The sequence below is a fragment of the Idiotropiscis lumnitzeri genome, unplaced genomic scaffold, assembly GCF_059441095.1.
Source record: "Idiotropiscis lumnitzeri isolate Australia: NSW breed Sydney's pygmy pipehorse unplaced genomic scaffold, RoL_Ilum_1.0 HiC_scaffold_184, whole genome shotgun sequence".
NCBI classification, from domain to species: Eukaryota; Metazoa; Chordata; class Actinopteri; order Syngnathiformes; family Syngnathidae; genus Idiotropiscis; species Idiotropiscis lumnitzeri.
The window spans coordinates 350,001-357,500 of NW_028283722.1; positions in this window are offsets into that span (position 1 = coordinate 350,001).

The following is a 7,500-nucleotide window of genomic DNA, read 5'->3' on the forward strand; positions in this document are numbered from 1 at the left end:
CAGGGGTGGGCCACTTAGGCGACCAGGGGTGGGACGTTTAGGTGACCAGGGGTAAGGGGTTTAGGCGACCAGGGGTGAGACGTTTAGGCGACCAGGGGTAAGGGGTTTAGGTGACCAGGGGTAAGGGGGTTAGGCGACCTGGGGCTGGAGAGGAGCACCTTCCCCGGGCACAGGCAGGGAGCGAGCGCCCCCCAGCTCCATCGCTCCGGGGGTAATAGGCCGGCGTCTGCCACACTTAGCCCGGAAATGAGCACCTTCCCCGGGCACAGGCAGGGAGCGAGCGCCCCCCAGCTCCATCGCTCCGGGGGTAATAGGCCGGCGTCTGCCACACTTAGCCCGGAGATGAGCACCTTCCCCGGGCACAGGCAGGGAGCGAGCGCCCCCCAGCTCCATCGCTCCGGGGGTAATAGGCCGGCGTCTGCCACACTTAGCCCGGAGATGAGCACCTTCCCCGGGCACAGGCAGGGAGCGAGCGCCCCCCAGCTCCATCGCCCCGGGGGTAATAGGCCGGCGTCTGCCACACTTAGCCCGGAGAGGAGCACCTTCCCCGGGCACGGGCGGGGAGCGAGCGCCCCCCAGCTCCATCGCTCTGGGGGTAATAGGCCGGCGTCTGCCACACTTAGGCCGGAGAGGAGCACCTTCCCCGGGCACGGGCGGGGAGCGAGCGCCCCCAGCTCCATCGCTCCGGGGGTAATAGGCCGGCGTCTGTCACACTTAGCCCGAATATGAGCACCTTCCCCGGGCACGGGCGGTGCCAAGCGTCCCCTAAGTTTGCCCAAATGGAAGCTCCGGAGGAGGAGTGCGGGCGTGTGTCACACTTGGCCCGAATAGGAGCACCTTCCCCGGGCACAGGCGGTGCCAAGCGGCCCCTAAGTTTGCCCAAATGGAAGCTCCGGTGGAGGAGTGCATGCTGCATGACAGTGAAGCCGAATAGGAGCACCTTCCCCGGGCACATACGGTGCCAAGCGGCCCCTAAGTTTGCCCTTATGGAAGCTCCGGAGGAGGAGTGCATGCTGTGTGACAGTGAAGCCGAATAGGAGCACCTTCCCCGGGCACAGACGGTGCCAAGCGGCCCCTAAGTTTGCCCAAATGGAAGCTCCGGAGGAGGAGTGCATGCTGCATGACAGTGAAGCCGAATAGGAGCACCTTCCCCGGGCACAGACGGTGCCAAGCGGCCCCTAAGTTTGCCCTTATGGAAGCTCCGGAGGAGGAGTGCATGCTGCCTGACAGTGAAGCCGAATATGAGCACCTTCCCCGGGCACAGGCGGTGCCAAGCGGCCCCTAAGTCTACCCTCATGGAAGCTCCGGAGGAGGAGTGCGGGCGTGTGTCACACTTGGCCCGAATAGGAGCACCTTCCCCGGGCACAGGCGGTGCCAAGCGGCCCCTAAGTTTGCCCTTATGGAAGCTCCGGAGGATGAGTGCATGCTGCCTGACAGTGAAGCCGAATATGAGCACCTTCCCCGGGCACAGGCGGTGCCAAGCGGCCCCTAAGTTTGCCCTAATGGAAGCTCCGGGGGAGGAGTGCGGGCGTGTGTCACACTTAGCCCGGAGAGGAGCACCTTCCCCGGGCACAGACGGTGCCAAGCGGCCCCTAAGTTTGCCCTTATGGAAGCTCCGGAGGAGGAGTGCGGGCGTGTGTCACACTTGGCCCGAATATGAGCACCTTCCCCGGGCACAGGCGGTGCCAAGCGGCCCCTAAGTTTGCCCAAATGGAAGCTCCGGAGGAGGAGTGCGGGCGTGTGTCACACTTGGCCCGAATATGAGCACCTTCCCCGGGCACAGGCGGTGCCAAGCGGCCCCTAAGTTTGCCCAAATGGAAGCTCCGGAGGAGGAGTGCGGGCGTGTGTCACACTTGGCCCGAATATGAGCACCTTCCCCGGGCACAGACGGTGCCAAGCGGCCCCTAAGTTTGCCCAAATGGAAGCTCCGGAGGAGGAGTGCATGCTGCCTGACAGTGAAGCCGACTATGAGCACCTTCCCCGGGCACAGGCGGTGCCAAGCGGCCCCTAAGTCTACCCTCATGGAAGCTCCGGAGGAGGAGTGCGGGCGTGTGTCACACTTGGCCCGAATATGAGCACCTTCCCCGGGCACAGACGGTGCCAAGCGGCCCCTAAGTTTGCCCAAATGGAAGCTCCGGAGGAGGAGTGCACGCTGTGTGACAGTGAAGCCGAATATGAGCACCTTCCCCGGGCACAGGCGGTGCCAAGCGGCCCCTAAGTTTGCCCTTATGGAAGCTCCGGAGGAGGAGTGCATGCTGTGTGACAGTGAAGCCGAATATGAGCACCTTCCCCGGGCACAGGCGGTGCCAAGCGGCCCCTAAGTTTGCCCAAATGGAAGCTCCGGAGGAGGAGTGCGGGCGTGTGTCACACTTGGCCCGAATAGGAGCACCTTCCCCGGGCACGGGCGGTGCCAAGCGGCCCCTAAGTTTGCCCAAATGGAAGCTCCGGAGGAGGAGTGCATGCTGCCTGACAGTGAAGCCGAATATGAGCACCTTCCCCGGGCACAGGCGGTGCCAAGCGGCCCCTAAGTCTACCCTCATGGAAGCTCCGGAGGAGGAGGGCGGGCGTGTGTCACACTTGGCCCGAATAGGAGCACCTTCCCCGGGCACAGGCGGTGCAAAGCGGCCCCTAAGTCGGTAAAGGTTGAAATAAGTAAATAAATACAAAAAGGACGAGGGGGGAAAAAAAAAGGCAAAAACGTATAAAATTCCCCCATTCATTTCAATGGGCTCGGCCGAATTGGGCTTGCGGGACCGCCGAGGGCACGCCGGAGGGCGGTTGAGTCGGTAAAAGTTGAAATAAATGAATAAATACAAAAAGAACGAGGGGGGGAAAAAAAGGCAAAAACGTATAAAATTCCCCCATTCATTTCAATGGGCTCGGCCGAATTGGGCTTGCGGGACCGCCGAGGGCACGCCGGAGGGCGGTTGAGTCGGTAAAAGTTGAAATAAATGAATAAATACAAAAAGAACGAGGGGGGGAAAAAAAAGGCAAAAACGTATAAAATTCCCCCATTCATTTCAATGGGCTCGGCTAAAATGGGCCTGCAGTACTGCCGAGAGGCCGCCGGAGGACGCCCTAGTAGGCAAACGTTGATCCCCACACACGAGGGGTCAGTTAGGCGACCAGGGGTAGCGTTTAGGCGACCAGGGGTAGCGTTTAGGTGACCAGGGGAAGCGTTTAGGCGACCAGGGGTAGCGTTTAGGTGACCAGGGGTAGCGTTTAGGCGACCAGGGGTAGCGTTTAGGCGACCAGGGGTAGCGTTTAGGCGACCAGGGGTAGCTTTTAGGCGACCAGGGGTAGCTTTTAGGCGACCAGGGGTAGCGTTTAGGCGACCAGGGGCGTTGCAGTTCCGCCGAATTGCATTAGGGGCGCTGCAGTAGGCAAACGTTCTTCCCCCCTAGTCAGAGGGTCATTTGCCTACTTCCCAGGTTTACCCGGGTTTTCCAAAACACCTGGGGCACATTTTCAGGGATCACGTTTTTAGAAACAAAAATATTCATAATTTCTTCTAAGTCCCCTTTCCAGCGGGGAACTTTGAAACATTGTATCCGACCACTGAAGGCTGTTGGCGGGCACGGCGCGGCAAACAGCCCGCACTCAGGCATGGAGCTCCGGGGAAAGTTGCCTAATTTCTTCTAAGTCCCCTTTCCAGCGGGGAACTTTGAAACATTGTATCCGACCGTGGAAGGCTGTTGGCGGGCACGGCGCGGCTCATAGCCGGCCCTCAGGCACGGAGCTCCGGGTGAATTTTCACAAATTTCTTCTAAGTCCCCTTTCCAGCGGGGAACTTTGAAACATTGTATCCGACCGTGGAAGGCTGTTGGCGGGCACGGCGCGGCTCATAGCCGGCCCTCGGGCACGGAGCTCCGGGTGAATTTTCACAAATTTCTTCTAAGTCCCCTTTCCAGCGGGGAACTTTGAAACATTGTATCCGACCGTGGAAGGCTGTTGGCGGGCACGGCGCGGCTCATAGCCGGCCCTCGGGCACGGAGCTCCGGGTGAATTTTACTCAATTCTTCTAAGTCCCCTTTCCAGCGGGGAACTTTGAAACATTGTATCCGACCGTGGAAGGCTGTTGGCGGGCACGGCGCGGCTCATAGCCGGCCCTCAGGCACGGAGCTCCGGGTGAATTTTCACAAATTTCTTCTAAGTCCCCTTTCCAGCGGGGAACTTTGAAACATTGTATCCGACCGTGGAAGGCTGTTGGCGGGCACGGCGCGGCTCATAGCCGGCCCTCGGGCACGGAGCTCCGGGTGAATTTTCACAAATTTCTTCTAAGTCCCCTTTCCAGCGGGGAACTTTGAAACATTGTATCCGACCGTGGAAGGCTGTTGGCGGGCACGGCGCGGCTCATAGCCGGCCCTCAGGCACGGAGCTCCGGGTGAATTTTCACAAATTTCTTCTAAGTCCCCTTTCCAGCGGGGAACTTTGAAACATTGTATCCGACCGTGGAAGGCTGTTGGCGGGCACGGCGCGGCTCATAGCCGGCCCTCGGGCACGGAGCTCCGGGTGAATTTTCACAAATTTCTTCTAAGTCCCCTTTCCAGCGGGGAACTTTGAAACATTGTATCCGACCGTGGAAGGCTGTTGGCGGGCACGGCGCGGCTCATAGCCGGCCCTCAGGCACGGAGCTCCGGGTGAATTTTACAAATTTCTTCTAAGTCCCCTTTCCAGCGGGGAACTTTGAAACATTGTATCCGACCGTGGAAGGCTGTTGGCGGGCACGGCGGGGCTCATAGCCGGCCCTCGGGCACGGAGCTCCGGGTGAATTTTACAAATTTCTTCTAAGTCCCCTTTCCAGCGGGGAACTTTGAAACATTGTATCCGACCAAAGGAAGGCTGTTGGCGGGCACGGCGCGGCTCATAGCCGGCCCTCAGGCACGGAGCTCCGGGTGAATTTTCACAAATTTCTTCTAAGTCCCCTTTCCAGCGGGGAACTTTGAAACATTGTATCCGACCGTGGAAGGCTGTTGGCGGGCACGGCGGGGCTCATAGCCGGCCCTCGGGCACGGAGCTCCGGGTGAATTTTCACAAATTTCTTCTAAGTCCCCTTTCCAGCGGGGAACTTTGAAACATTGTATCCGACCGTGGAAGGCTGTTGGCGGGCACGGCGCGGCTCATAGCCGGCCCTCAGGCACGGAGCTCCGGGTGAATTTTCACAAATTTCTTCTAAGTCCCCTTTCCAGCGGGGAACTTTGAAACATTGTATCCGACCAAAGGAAGGCTGTTGGCGGGCGCGGCGCGGCTCATAGCCGGCCCTCGGGCACGGAGCTCCGGGTGAATTTTACTCAATTCTTCTAAGTCCCCTTTCCAGCGGGGAACTTTCAAACATTGTATCCGACCACTGAAGGCTGTTGGCGGGCGCGGCGCGGCTCACAGCCCGCCATCAGGCACGGAGCTCCGGGGAAATTTGCCTCATTTCTTCTAAGTCCCCTTTCCAGCGGGGAACTTTCAAACATTGTATCCGACCAAAGGAAGGCTGTTGGCGGGCGCGGCGCGGCTCACAGCCCGCCCTCAGGCACGGAGCTCCGGTGAAATTTGCCTCATTTCTTCTAAGTCCCCTTTCCAGCGGGGAACTTTGAAACATTGTATCCGACCAAAGGAAGGCTGTTGGCGGGCACGGCGCGGCTCATAGCCGGCCCTCAGGCACGGAGCTCCGGGTGAATTTGACAAATTCCTTCTAAGTCCCCTTTCCAGCGGGGAACTTTGAAACATTGTATCCGACCGTGGAAGGCTGTTGGCGGGCGCGGCGCGGCTCACAGCCCGCCCTCAGGCACGGAGCTCCGGGGAAATTTGCCTCATTTCTTCTAAGTCCCCTTTCCAGCGGGGAACTTTCAAACATTGTATCCGACCACTGAAGGCTGTTGGCGGGCGCGGCGATGCTCACAGCCCGCCCTCAGGCACGGAGCTCCGGGGAAATTTGCCTCATTTCTTCTAAGTCCCCTTTCCAGCGGGGACCTTTCAAACATTGTATCCGACCACTGAAGGCTGTTGGCGGGCGCGGCGCGGCTCACAGCCCGCCCTCAGGCACGGAGCTCCGGGGAAATTTGCCTCATTTCTTCTAAGTCCCCTTTCCAGCGGGGACCTTTCAAACATTGTATCCGACCAAAGGAAGGCTGTTGGCGGACGCGGCGCGGCTCACAGCCCGCCCTCAGGCACGGAGCTCCGGGGAAATTTGCCTCATTTCTTCTAAGTCCCCTTTCCAGCGGGGAACTTTCAAACATTGTATCCGACCACTGAAGGCTGTTGGCGGACGCGGCGCGGCTCACAGCCCGCCCTCAGGCACGGAGCTCCGGGGAAATTTGCCTCATTTCTTCTAAGTCCCCTTTCCAGCGGGGACCTTTCAAACATTGTATCCGACCACTGAAGGCTGTTGGCGGACGCGGCGCGGCTCACAGCCCGCCCTCAGGCACGGAGCTCCGGGGGAATTTGCCCCCTCATTTCTTCTAAGTCCCCTTTAGGCGACCAGGGGTTGACAATTTAGGTGACCAGGGGTTGACAATTTAGGCGACCAGGGGTGACTTTTAGGCGACCAGGGGTGAGGTTTAGGCGACCAGGGGTGAGGTTTAGGCGACCAGGGGTGAGGTTTAGGCGACCAGGGGTAGCGTTTAGGCGACCAGGGGCGTTGCAGTTCCGCCGAATTGCATTAGGGGCGCTGCAGTAGGCAAACGTTTTTCCCCCTAGTCAGAGGGTCATTTGCCTACTTCCCAGGTTTACCCGGGTTTTCCAAAACACCTGGGGCACATTTTTAGGAACCACGTTTTTAGAAACAAAAATTCTTCTATGTCCACCTCCGTGAAAGAAATTGCCCAATGGTTCCCGCGGAAGAGAGCTGCCAGGCGGACGCATACTGCAATAACGGCCGCCCTGGCGCTCTGGTGGATGTTATCCTCGAAATTTCTTCTATGTGCCCATTCCAGCGGGCAACTTGCGAACAATGGTGTCCGACCATGGAAGGCTGTTGGCGGACGCGGCGCGGCTCACAGCCCGCCCTCAGGCACGGAGCTCCGGGGGAATTTTCCCCTCATTTCTTCTAAGTCCCCATTCCAGCGGGGAGCTTGCAAACGTGGTATCCGACCACTGAAGGCTGTTGGCGGGCACGGCCCCACCAGCGCAACACGGCACTTCCTATGACTCGGGTCCGACGCAGGAGGAGCGGTCCTCCCGGCCCCACCACACGGCACTTCCTATGACTCGGGTCCGACGCAGGAGGAGCGGTCCTCCCGGCCCCGCCACACGGCACTTCCTATGACTCGGGTCCGACGCAGGAGGAGCGGTCCTCCCGGCCCCGCCACACGGCACTTCCTATGACTCGGGTCCGACGCAGGAGGAGCGGTCCTCCCGGCCCCGCCACACGGCACTTCCCATGACTCGGGTCCGACGCAGGAGGAGCGGTCCTCCCGGCCCCACCACCGCCACACGGCACTTCCCATGACCCGGGTCCGACGCAGGAGGAGCGGTCCTCCCGGCCCCACCGCAGCACACACAACCACTGAC